The following is a 14194-nucleotide window of genomic DNA, read 5'->3' on the forward strand; positions in this document are numbered from 1 at the left end:
AAACCTGATGAGGAATAAATGTTCATGAAGTTAGATTTATATAGAATCATAAAATGGTTACAACACAGAAGGAGTTGATTTTACCCATTGTGTTGTACTGGCTTTTTGTAACTCAGTATCACTTTCCCCACTCTGTTTTTGATGGTATAATGCCATTCGTGAATACCAATTTTGCCGTGGTGATAATGCCATGTTATCTTTATCAGTTAGGTGCACATGGTTCATGTGCAATGTAGTTTGGTTTCAATAGATGGGCATTTTCAATTCAAAGTAATGAGATCAAATTAATATATTTGCAAACTAAACTGCAACTATTTTGGGGAGATTTTCTTAATGCAATTTCTATAACAAGATTATAAATATAATCTTGATAAACGGGATTATGATTTTGTTACAGATCATGCACAGTGGAAATCTTCTCCATGCATGCACAACTTCTCTCAGACTTTGCCTGAGAACTTGATTTTGGCTTGCTTTGGAGCATATTACTGATGATGAGCTGACAATGCCCTCCTCAACTGAGAGACTGGGGATAATCTAAAATGGATGCTGTGCTCATTGGCATTATTTGAATGAGATGCCAATACTTACCACACCTCCACAAGCAGCTCAGCCATTTTACATAATGGCATATCGGGTTGGTTACCTCGTCAATAGCAGCTCTTGCGTTAAGACGAAAATGACAAATATGGCAATAAGACGATGGTGGGTATGAGGGGAAATGATCTATTGACTGGAGTCATTGGGAGCACTTCTGTTCATTTGGTGGTTGGTTGCTCCTTAGACTGCAATGGCTGCATTAATAATCCAGAAATGAGCAGATTTGATTCATCCTCCTCTCTCTGATGTCCAATTTCAAAGAATAGATTTAAAACAGATGTTAACTAATGTTGTGATAAGGAAAGAGCCTCAAACTTACTTTAGACAGCCGAGAAAGACAACTGAAAAATGTCCCAATGCAAGATAAAGTGGATGAAATTGTATCAAAATGAAATTGAATAAAGCATAAGGGAGTTACACTTATAAAATAACAAGGGCCAAACTCCTCTTTAATTTTTATGCCTGTCATGGGATCTGACATTGTGTTGCAGTGATTGCAAGATAACCATACAGAAATACATTATGTTTTGAATTAAAATGTAGATAAAACTCATTAAAACAAAGTGTTTTAAGTCTCTGAAAGGATAAACTCACAAATTTTCACTTTTGATCAGTTTATTGCAAACTATTAATGTTGGATTACTGTTTTGATTAACATGGGGAAAATGTGTATGCAGCAACTTAAAGAGAATTGTAATTCTGAACATTTATATGAAGAGAAAGTAGTATATATATTTTTATTTTTTTCTTGTTGCTTTTTTATGACAAGCAGTTTTGATTTAGGAAAGAGTATGAAAAGTTTTCTTTCTGTCACTTGCTGTCTAACTAATATCATATACCAGGCCTTTAATAATAAAATAACGTTTTCAATTTTAAAACTCTAAAATTACAAAATACATCGTTTGCACTTTTTATGAGTAGAAGAAATATATCTTGCAGCCTTCTATTTAAAATCTATACATTACTTTCTTAGGTTGTTTGTTTAAAAGTAAAACAAAACTGTTATCTGCTTGCAAATAATAATATACAAATACAAGCTTGGTGAGTAACATTGAAATCTTCAGATGACAGCCAAACAAGGGTTGATAATGATGGCCTATAAAAATACAAAACTTAAAAATGTAACTAAAGTGCTTTACTTGTCAATAGCTGTGCCTCCTTTTCTGAATCCAAGTTCCACTGGTTTTATAAAGCCTGCAGACCCCATTTAAAATAACAAATGCATCCCATACAACTGTGACAAATCAATGCATTGTTTTCCAAACCACAGTATAGTCAACGACAGTCAAATCCTGCTTGGACTGTTCTCCCTTATCATCCAATGTTTTATGTACTATATAAAATCTGACTTATAATGCAAGGGGAGGTAAGAACATTTGTTCTATTGTCCACTGTGCAGCTTTGAGGCTTCTTTTCATTTTGAGATTGGAGAAGGGATGAAAGACAATTTAATTTTCTGATATGGATTCCACCCACTGGAATTGAAGACAAGTGCAAATCATATTCTTTAGTTGGTAAAGCCCAGCAAGATTCCACATGTTCGTTGCAGATCTCAAGAGGCCATCTGTGCAAGTAACTCCACACATCATTACCCTGAATGAAAGTGACAGTGCAAATATTAAAAGAGCACTGAGATGCAGTTTCTGAGCATTGAGAATAGCTTCATGTCCTGGAATTTTCACCTGATGTGATGACAAGGAAGGGAATGCCACAGTCACCATCAGCACTGATGCTTTTCTTTGCTATGGCTTAAAGAAATGAACAGAGGACGGGAGACGTTATTCTTCCCTACGAACAGTAAACAGCTTCTGTCACTTCTCACCGGTTCTCAACATGTAGAATTCATATCACTGTCATGTATACGTATCCTTGGTTCTGTGCAGCAGAAGAAATTTAACATCTGCCCCTTGTAGGATATCATTTAATTTCTCTGTAGTGTTGGTGATTTTATTTTGTGTCTTTATTTATGTCGGGAATGAGAAGGCTGGATTAGTTTTGTGACAAATTGCAAGATTAGGGCTTCTGCAACTGATTGTATGAACACTGATCTTCTTAACCATTGCTTCACATAAATACTTCAGGAGTGAAGAAAAACCAGGAGAACTAAAATAAAACAAAATCAGAGATTTACTTCAGGCTTTCGTTGTGATTTAGAAGCAAATTGAACTATGGACTGAAGCAGTTGCTCAGGTTAAGCTTCTGGTTGTATAAGAAAGCTGCTGGAAATGACCTGATCCAGATCGCACTGGCATTAATGATGCTGTGGTTCCATAGGGTCAGCTGCTTTGCTTTGCTTGTTGTAGGTCAGGAGTCTGATTTGCTGGAGTCACAGTGCAGCAGTGACCGAGCCAGAAATAGCTGACGCATCTTCAAAATGTTAATTTTTCCTTCCAGGCTTAAGGAGCTGCGGGGAGAAAAAGAACAAGTTAAAATTATACCAGAGAAATGAATTGTATACTGCAATCAAGTGATTGTTTTACTTGAACAAAAATACTTATGGATTCACTTTTCTGTGTGGCTTTGCCAGCTATATTATTTAGAAAGTGTCCGATCAGGGCAACATGGTGGCATAATGGTTAGCACTGCTGCCTCACAATGCCAAGGACCCGGCTTTGATTTCCCAGCTTGGGTTACTGTTTGTGCAAAGTCTGTACATTCTCCCTGCATCTGTGTGGATTTCCTCTGGGTGCTTTGGTTTCCTCCTACAGTCCAAACATTAGGTGCAATGGCCATGCTAAATTCTCCTTCCATTTTCCCCAAAAGGCGCTGGAGTATAGCGACCAAAGGATTTTCAAAGTAGCTTCATTGTAGTATTAATGTAAGCCTACTTGTGACATAAATAACAAAGAACAAAGAAAATTACAGCACGGGAACAGGCCCTTCGGCTCTCCAAGCCTGCACCGACCACTCTGTCTGACTTAACTCAAACCTTACCCTTCTGGGGACAATATCCCTCTCTTCCCATCATCCTATTGACGTATGTGTCAAGATGCCCCTTAAAAGTCACTACTGCTTCCGCTTCCATTACCTCCACCAGCAATGAGTTCCAGGCACCCACCACCCTCTGTTTTTTAAAAAAAATCTGCCTTGTACATCTCCTTTAAACCTTGCCCCTCACACCTTAAACCTGTGCCCCCTAGTAATTGACTCTTCCACCCTGGGAAAAAGCTTCTGACTATCCACTCTGTCCATGCCTCTCATAATCTTGTAGACTTCTATCAGGTAAACTTCTCATAATCTTGTAGACTTCTATCAGGTCGCCCTTCAACCTCTCTCATTCCAATGAGAACAAACCAAGTTTTTCCAACCTCTCCTCATAGCTGATATCCTCCATACCAGGCAAATCTTTCTGTACCTCTCCAAAGCCTCCACATCCTTCTGGTAGCGTGGCGACACGAATTGAGCACTTTATCCCATGTGTGGTCTGACATGACTTGCCAATTTTTAAACTCAGTATCCTGGCTGATGAAGGCAAGCATGCCGTATGCCTTCTTGACTACCTTCTCCACCTGCATTGCCACTTTGTGACCTGGCTGTACCTGTACACCCAGATCCCTTTGCCTATCAATACTCTTAAGGCTTCCATCATTTCCTCTCTGAATTAGACCTTCCAAAATGCATTACCTCACAGTTGTCTGGATTAAACTCCATCTGCCATCACTCCACCCAAGTCTCCAAGCAATACTTTTAAAACCATTTACATTCATCAAGGTGGTGAGTGTCAGTTCTGTGATTGACACCTTTCAAAATAAATAAATATCAAATATTCCTCCATCAAGAGAAAAGTTAGCGGCAAGGATAAACTCTACTTTTCAGTTTCTTTCTCATGTCAGAAGAGTACGCATATTGCTTGGGTACAGCAATTTTACTTTCTACCTTGGACAGCCTTTTGTCACTCTGCGGAACAAACTTAAGAGCTTCTGGCCAACCTATGCTCTGGAATAACTACTTGGGCACAACTTCTGAGGGAGTTATTGACAAACATTCAGATATTCACCACTACGGAGCTTTGGGGCCCAAAGAAAGTTCAATCCGTGCACATGCACAGTAGTTAATCTAGGAATGTTAAACTTCTAATGGATGGAGATATGCTGCCTGGAAAACTGCATGGATGTCTCCAACACTGACCTTTCCATTGTAGAGTTGGGCTCAATGTCCTGAAATTGCCCAGAAACCTACTTTAGGATATACATGCTGTTAATCCCAGGTGTAGGACCTGGGTTGAAAGTGATTTAACAGGAGTGATGTATCAGATGGTCTCAAAAATGTCATTAAGAGTATTAACATTCTAATAATAGCCGGGACTCTCTAATGACATTTAAATAATTTCATGAACATTTTAAATCGGATTTGCACCCAATTTTGTCGGCAAATCAATGCCGGCAAGATTGCGAGACATGCAAAACCAGATGCGATCCTGATTTTTCGTCTTTTGCCCTATCTTACGCGAATGCCTCATCAATCAACCGGTGGGATGCGCCAGTAAGATCATGGCCAGAAAGTCAAGTTAAATGTGTCATTTGTGGGATAGTAAACTATTACTAGTGGAGTGCCTCGGGGATTAGTGCTGAGGCTTCAACTATTTATGATTTATATTACTAACTTGAATGTAGGGGTCGACTGTATTGTATCTAAATTTTTTGAAGAAAGGTGGGAACGGTAGGAAAACAAGTCATGAGGAAGAAACCAAACACCAGCAAAAGGATCTAAAGTAAATGGGAAAATATTTGTCAGATGAAGTATAATGTGGGGAGATGTAAGGTTGCTGATTTTGGAAGGAAGATTATTAGTAAAATATTATTTAATTGGAGAGAGACTACAGATTACTGCAATAGAGAGGCACTTGGGTATCTTTGTACATGAACCACAAAGTCAATATGCAGGTACACCAAATAAAAGGCAAATGGAATGTTGGTCTTTATTGCAAGGGATATGGAGTATAAAAGTAGAGAAGTCTACAACTGTACAGAACACTGAGACTACATCTGGAGCACTGTGTAAAATTTTGCTCACCTTACTTAAGGGCAGACATATTTGCAATAGAAGCAGTTCAGAAAAGTTTCTCTGGGATGATTCCCAGGATATGGGGTATACCTTTATGAGGAAAAATTTAGCAGGTTCAGCCTGTATTCACTGGAGTTTAAGAAAATAAGAGGTGGTCTTATTGAAACATAAGATTGTGAGGGAGCTTGATAGGGTAGATGCTGACAGGATGTTTGATCACATGAGGGATTCTAGAACTAGGAGGAAAAGTTTAAAAATAAGGTGTCTCCCATTTAAGACAATGAGGAGGAGGAATTTCTTCTTTCAGAGGGTCATTAGTGTTTGGAATTTTCTTCCCTATCAATGGTGAAGGCAGAGTCATTGAATATATTCAAAGCTGAGTTACATAGATCTTTGATCCACCGTGAAGTCGAAGATTGTAGTGGGGTGGGGGGGCGGGGAGTGGAGCTGTGGCAGTGGCAGATGGTGCAGGCAGGAAAGCAAGAAAGTGGAATTAAGGTGTTCTTATTTGTGGGAGGAGCAGGCTTGTTGTCACAAATGGTTGTCTCCCGCTCCTATTTCTTATGTTTCTACACCTGATATTTGCATTTAGAGTAATGAGGGAGAACAGAACAGGAAAGCAGCCAAACACCATTTCATTGCAAAGTGATCATGGTTTGTACAATGACCAGAAATTGACTGAAAATAAAGAATTCATGCACAGCATGACTGCATCCAACAAAACAAAGAAAAATGCAAAATGTTTGTGAATCTGTCAGGGTAATTTTCAATTACCGCCAATTCATTCAACACAACAATTATAATATGGGCAATTAGAACCAAAGCGTCCATACAGTGCAGGAGGAGGCCATTTGGCCTATTGCGTCAGCAAGGATTCACCAACAGAACATATTACCAAGAGTCACCCCCTTATCCCCATAATCCTGCGCATTTAGTCCACTAATCTCCCTAACTTACACATTCTAGGACACTGGGGTAGCTCAACATGGGCAATCCACTTAACTTGAACATCTTCAGACTATGGGAGGAAACTGGAGCACCTGGAGAATGTGCAAATTCCGCACAGTCAACCAAGGCCAGAATTGAACCTGGCTCTGTGAGGCAACAGTGCTAACCGCTGTGCCACCTGGCTGCCCTAAACCACAAAAAGAGAAACTATTCCACATCTTAAATGTGGTCAGTTATTTAGATATAGCCTTGATGGCCGGAGACTTGGGAGATGGAGTATCGGGTATACAAGGCAGTGAGACTCTGCATTCAGTCTACTCACACCAGCACTGGGAAATGGGGTACTCTGCAGCTAAAGCAGGCTCAAACTGTAGTCCTACTGAGAAGGAAAAAAAAAGTTGTGAAAAGGAATTATAAACATTTAAATGGAAGTAAGGTCTCCATTCAAAATAAATAACAAAATTATAGTAAAAGATAAAAGCAAGTGATTGCACAGAGTTCATTTCACAAACAATAACTGACACTCCAGGTGGGGAGGCCATACTAAATAAGTATAATACAGTAGGCACTGGAAATTTGAAATAAAAACAAAAATTTTGGAAATACTTAAGCCAGGCAACGTCTGTGAAGAGAGAAACAGAGCGAATGTTCCATGCCATTGAAAGTTGACATGGGACGTTCACTGCCTGACTTGTGGTGTATTTCACCATTTTCTGTTTTAATATGGAAAATAACAGAAGTATAGTTACAGCAGAAACAACAAAAAAAAAACATTTTTAGTTAAATGGTGTGCAACAGAGAGCATTTGGGGGGGAGAAAAAAGACATATTGGGATCTTCTATCCAAATAGTTTTATATAACAGATGGAGTGTAAGAAATAAGTTGAGTAAATTAGAAAGGCAAAGAGAGTATGATATGGTGGCCAGTACTGAAACATGGGTGGGAAACAGTCATGATTAGAAGTTAAATGTTCCAGGCTTTATGGAGGACAGAGAAACTAAAGAGGAGGAAGTGGCAATTAAAGATACAATTACATCATTAGTAAAAGAGAGCATTGGGAAGGGGCTCCAATCAGAGGATAATTGTGGGATAAGAGAGGACTTAAAACTTTACAGACACTTGAGGGTTGGCATCCTATCTTTTGATTAAGCACTTCACAGTATTTCAGATTCAAAAGTGCTGCTGCCTTAATTCATCATCACTCTCCACTTTTGCTTTGCCCCATCACCTATTTAAACCTTTCTGTTTTCCACTCTATCACAGAACTTCCCTTTGATTCTTACCCCCACTTCTTCCCATTCCTTGCTATTATACTTGGATAGATTAAAGGGATATCATGATTAACAAAAACTTTTACATAAGAAAGAGAGCAATCAAGGGTAATGTGAGCTCTTTAAAAAGCAAGGCATCTAATAATGCAAATGAATATAAGGGTTTGTTGAATAATTAATTTATGTCAGCCTTCACAATAGAAGAAGAGGATAATACACCTTGCATTCTAATGAAACAAATAATGAATCGAGGACTGACTCATTAAAGTTAACAAGCATGTGCAAGAAAACAGAATTAGAAAAAATAATGGCGTAAAACACAAATTCCCAATGTTTCTAATGAAGAATTATAAATAAGTGAATAAATCACTTCCATCGTATAAAAAGAGAAAATACTAGAAATACTGATTCAGACAGTAACTATAGTGATTTAACTCTAGAGCTAATGACTAGAATTTTACACCCCCTTGAAGCAGACAGGAGAAGCATGTAAAATTGGGTGGGATCTGTGCCTATCACCTTCCGGTTCCATTGGTATTTTACTAGTGGCCAATTAAAGGCTGGGAAAGTTAAAAATGTAACAACCTGCCTGCTGGCTTGCAAGCAATCCTCTGTCTTTGTTAGGGCTGTCTGACTGACCCCAATATTTCTTAACCTCGCATACATGAAGTTCGGGTCACTGGTCTGGGATATGTTGCACTCCTAGCAATGCCATCATTCATGCTGGTTCTGAAGAACTGCTGGCACTATGAAATTCTGGAAATGTCCCAGAGGATTGGAAAACTGCCTTAAACAGGTAACTATAGGCCAATTATCTTAAATTCTGTCATTGGGAAAATGTTAGGGTTCATTTATAAAGAATGTAATAGCAGAGCATTTGTAAATGCATAACATAATCAAACAGAGTCAGCATGAAGGGTACTTGTACCTGGTAAATTTAGTCGCATTCTTTAAAGTGGTAATGAGCAGGATAGATAAAGAGCAATTGGTAGATGTAGTATACTTTGATTTCCAAAAATTTTTGAGAAGGTACAGCACATAAGGCTACTTAATAAGGTAAACATCTATGGTGCTGGGGGTATTATATTATCATGGATGTAGGATTGGCTAACTGATAGATGATGGACAGTTGGGACAAGAGAGGCATTTTCAGGGTGGCAACCTGCAACTAGAGGAGTGCCACCAGAATCATTGCTGGGCCCCAATTATTTACAATATATATTCATGACTTGCATGAGAAAAGTTAAATGTTCTATTGCCAAATTTGTGGATGAAACCAAAATAGATAGGAAGGCAAGTAGTGAGGATGACACAAAATGTCTACACTGGCAGAGGTGAGTGGGCAAAAACTTGGCCAATAGAATATAATAGGAAAGTATGAAGTACTACACTTTGATAAGAAGAATAAAGGAGCTAAATATTAAATAAAGACTACAGAAAACTGCAGCACAGAGATTTGGGGGTTCTTTTGCATAAGTCACAAATGCTAGCATGCAAGTTCAGCAGGCAATTTGGAAGACAAATAGGCCTTCATTTCAAACCACTCCACCAGCGAGGGGCCAATAAAATTGGAACTTGGAAACCTGCTGGTGTGAATTGCGTTTTCCAGATTTTGAGTGCATGCCGCCGTTCCCACAGATGGATAGTGCGGGCCCAAAATCACACTCCCTCCACCCCATCAACCCCCTGCTCTATGTTATGGTCTATAATTAGCCAGCAACTTGTTTGGCATGGCATCCTGCCTCAGAGGGGGAGAAGCCACAACTTCAAGCAAGTTAACGCCCAGATGATGTAATATGCAGTGTGGCTTCAATGCCATCAGATATTCTGATGATAGGCCACAAATCTGATTTTGTAAACCTGTTCTTTCTCTCCAATGGTGCTGCCTGACCTGCTGAATATTTCCAGCATTTTCTCTTTCTGTTCAGATTTCCAGTATAATCATCAGTATTTTGTTTTTGCTTTAGCAATAATCTTCTACGGCTAACCAGGAAGCAGGCTATTCTATATCTAGTCGTGAGCAATGAGACATGATTAAACAATAACATGAGAAAGGAGCTTATCATTGACAATGATTATAACATGATTGCAGGGGTGAACTGTGGGTTGAGGACTAGTGTACTAAATTGGAATAAAGGTAATTTCAATGGTATAATGGCAAAGCTAGCTGAAGTGAACTTGGAAACCAGTTTAAAAATTAGGACAGTAGAGATGCAATGGTGAGCATTTAAGGAGATATTTAAAAACGCTAAGCAAAGATTTATCCCAGAATGAAAGAAAAACTTTTTTGAGAAGGATACCTCAACACTGGCTGAATAAAGAAGTCAAGGGTTGAAAGAAACCCTGTGCCCAAAGGTTAGTGATATGTCAGAAGGTTTGTCAGGTTTTAAGAATGAGCAAAGAATGACTAAACAAATAATAATAAGGGAGAAAGTTGACTGAGACAGAGTTAATAATCTAAAAAACAGAAAAGTTTCTACAATCATTTATACAGGAAAAGGGTAACTAAAGCTAGAGAGTGAGCCTGGAGAATTGATAATGGAAAACAAGAAGATGACAGAGGCATTACGAACAGGTATTCTGAGCCTGCCTTCACTGTAGATAAAAAGATATTTAAAAATCAACAGATGATTGGGTAGGAGGAACATAAAACAATACCCATTACTAGGGGAAGGGCACTGGTTTAAAAAAAAAACCATTAGACCTAAAGGCTGACAAGTCCAAGGATTAGATGGCCTATATCCTAAAGTCTTAAACAAAGTGGCTGAAGAGATAATTGATGTATTGGTTAACATTTCAACATTTTGTTAAGTTTGGGAAGGATTCCAGTGAATTGGAAAATAGCAATGTAACACGTTTATTCAAGAAAGGTGGGAGACAGAAAGCAGGAAACAATAGACCAGTTAGCCAACAATTTGTCATGCTGAAATTGTTAGAATCTATTATTAAGGTACTTATAGCAGGGTATATAGAAAATGATATTGTGATCAGGCACAGCAAACATGGCTTTCTTGCAAATAGAATTGTGTTGGTAAGCTGGAATGCCACAAAGGTCGGTGCTGGAGCATCAACTAATTACAATCTGCATCAGTGATTTGAATGCAGGGACTGAATGTATGGTAGCTAAATTTGACATCAAGATGGTTAGGAAAATATGTTGTCAAGAGGAAGTAGAGAGTCTGTAAAGGGATATGGACTTGTCATGTAAGTGAACAAAAATTTATCAGATGAAGTACAATATGGGGAAAATATGAACATTTTCACTTTAGCAGGAAGAATAGAAAAGCAGTATAGTATTTAAATGGAGAGAGATTGAAGAACTCAGTGTACAGAGGAATATGGGTGTCCTGGTACATGAATCACAAGAAGTTAGTATGCAAGAACAGCAAGTGATTAGGAAGGCAAATGGAATGCTGGCGTTTATTGCAAGGTTAATGGAATATAAAAGTCGTCAAGATTTACTGCAGCTATACAGGGCCTTGATGAGACTACATCTGGAATACTGTGTACAGATTTGATTTCTCCATTAAAAAAAAGATATATTTGCATTAGAAGCAGTAAAGAGAGGGTTCACAAACTCATTCCTGGGATGAAGGGCTTATCTTGCGAAGAAAGATTGAACAGGTTGGGTCTGTTCCCATTGGAGTTTAGAAGATTGAATGGTGATCTTCTTGAAACATATTAAATCCTGAGGGGACTTGACAGGATAATCACCGAGAGGATGTTTCCACTTATAAAAAGACTGGAACTAGGGGATACAGTTTAAGAATAAGATAAAGGGAAATATTTTCTCAGAGGATTTTTAGCATTTGGAATTATTTTCCCCAGAGTGTACTGGAAGTTGGGCATTGAATTTAAACAAGACAGATTAGACAGATTTTTGATAGACAAGGGCAGATGGCAAAGTGGAGTTGAGACAACAGCCTGATCAAACGTGATCTTACTGAATGGCTGAACAGGCTCAAAGGGACAAATGATCTACTCATGCTCCTGGGTACTAGAACATAGAATATAGAATAGTACAGCACAGTACAGGCTCTTCGGCCCTCGATGTTGTGCAGAGCTACGTCCAAACCCAAGGTCAAGCTATCCCACTCCCTATCATTCTGGTGTGCTCCATGTGCCTATCCAATAACTGCTTAAAAGTTCCTAAAGTGTCCAACTCCACTATCACAGCAGCCTGTGCATTCCACACCCCAACCACTCTGAGTAAAGAGTTACTATATTCCTTTCTTAATTTTAGACTGGAAAATTACAAATGCAGCTTCATTATTTAAGGCAGATGAAAAAATGAAACTAGCACCTGTTCATCTAAACATTTTAAGCTATAGAATAGAACATTAAAATCCTTACAGTGCAGAAAAAGGCCATCAGTCCATTGAGTCTCTACTGACTCGTAGAAAAAGCATCTCTCATTGCCATGGCCAATCCATCTAACCTATACATCTTTAGACACAAAGGACAATTTAGTATGACCAATCCACCTAACCTGAACATCTGTTTGGAGCACCCAGAGGAACCTATATAGGTATGGGGAGAACGTGCAAATGCCACACAGTCACCCAAGGCCATAATTGAATCCAGGTCCCTGGCACTGTGAAGTAGGAGTGCTTATCGCTGTACATCCAACATTTGGTGTGGAAAAGTTATTAGAAACTATGGGTGGGATTTTCCAGCCATTCCTGCCTACCAGGTCTTTCAGTCCTGCCGGTGGTGACCCCAAGCAATGGAGGATGCAAATAATGGGAAATCCCTTTGACAGTAGTGGGACTGCAAGATCTTGCCTCCACTCTACAGAACATGAGAAAATGCCACTCTGTTACAACCTGAGTACATAGAGGAATTTGAACTGATATATCCGTAAAAAAAGCAGGCCATGCTTAGTGAACCAATTTGATTGTTTTTGAGGAGTTACTAAAGAAATGGGCAGGGGAATGTCTATAAATGTCATGTATGTGGGCTAAGGTTCCCTTTAGGAAACTATTAGCTAAAATTAAATCCCATAGAATTGAAGGCAAATTATTACCTTCTTGGGAGCTTAGGAAGAATAATGATTTGGAAGTTGCTGTCCCAAGAACATCTGTACTAGAGTCTTAACTATTCACAATATTTATTAATGAGTGGATAACGCAAGAGAAAGCCATGTAGCCAAAATTTCTCACAAGACAGTGGTGATATCAAAAGATTGGAATATAAAATTGCAAGGAGCCAATGATGGGTAAAATTGTGGCATGTGAATTTCAATGCATACACCTGTAAGGCTATCTATTTTAGACCAAAAATGGATAGATCTGAGTATTATTTAATTGTGGGGGTCAATTATTTCAGATGGCTGGATAGTTGGTTTGCGATACAACCCTGACAGGCTAAGGTTATTCATGAAGGCCCACCTCAACTCTGCCCCTTGCCTGAGGTATGGTGACCCTCAGGTTAAATCACCAACAGTTAGCTCTCCCCCTCAACAGGAAGAGCAGCTTATGGTCATCTGAGATCATGGCAACTTTACCCTTTTTACCATTTACTTAAGAAGGGCAGTGACATCAAAAAAGATATACAGATGATTAAAATGTTGTATTCATGCATTAAAAAAAAAATCATGAAGGAGAATGGAATGTTACCCTTGGTAACTAGAAGCTAGAATATAAAGAGGAGAATGTTTTGTTCAAGTACTAAATCTCTCTGAGTAAGTCACATTTGAAATGCTGCATATGATTCTGAGCACCACACATTAGAAAGAATATAATGGCCTTGGAATGAAGGTTGCACAGATGCACCAAGGTTTAACTAGAGCTCAGAGGATTAGATTGTGAGCGGAGTTCGCTAAGACTGGGCTTGTATTTTATGGAATATAGGAAGTCAAGGGACATTTGATTGAAGTTTTTAGGATTTTGAAAGGAATTGACAGGTAATTTCAAAGAAAAGGTTTTCTGCTTGTAAGGGAGTCTGGGGCAAGGCCCTAAATCAGAGCCCGGCCATTGGTCCACACTTCTAAAAGCAAAGGGTAGTATAAATGTGAAAACTTCTTCAATAAAAATGTGTGAGCTTGATTAATCTTTCTTAAATTAAGATCGATAGAGTTTTCCTCATCAAAGGTATTAAAGGATATGGAACCAGGGTGGGTGGATGACATTAGAATAAAGATCAGCCATGAACTCATTGAACGGCAGAATATGCCTATTCCTTTTCCTTTTAGAAGCTTGGTATCCCTGCCTGAAACTGACAGGCATCTATTCAAGGTATATAAATGAGGATCCAATTATCATTTGAACAACTTGTGTTGCTATTTACCTGTTCTGCAGTAGACTCACAAGTAAAGAGCACAAACAATCGGGGAATAATTTTCTGCCTTATTTAAATGGGTAATTAGTCAG

General features: G+C 38.7%; 1 protein-coding gene across 3 annotated transcripts in view; it reads right to left on the minus strand.

The window, feature by feature from the left end:
• Positions 1-1263: 1263 nt before the first annotated feature.
• prr16 (proline rich 16) overlaps positions 1264-14194 on the minus strand; it is a 237615-nt gene continuing 224684 nt past the window's right edge. For 2 of the 3 annotated variants that reach the window (XM_080189691.1, XM_080189689.1), the window contains exon 3: positions 1264-3004. The gene's annotated coding sequence lies outside the window, so the exon portion shown is untranslated. The remainder of the gene's footprint in view (positions 3005-14194) is intronic. The other variant, XM_080189690.1, reaches the window with a different exon arrangement.

This window comes from Carcharhinus amblyrhynchos, chromosome 5 (genome assembly GCF_965287045.1).
Source record: "Carcharhinus amblyrhynchos chromosome 5, sCarAmb.v2.hapA, whole genome shotgun sequence".
Classification (NCBI taxonomy): Eukaryota; Metazoa; Chordata; class Chondrichthyes; order Carcharhiniformes; family Carcharhinidae; genus Carcharhinus; species Carcharhinus amblyrhynchos.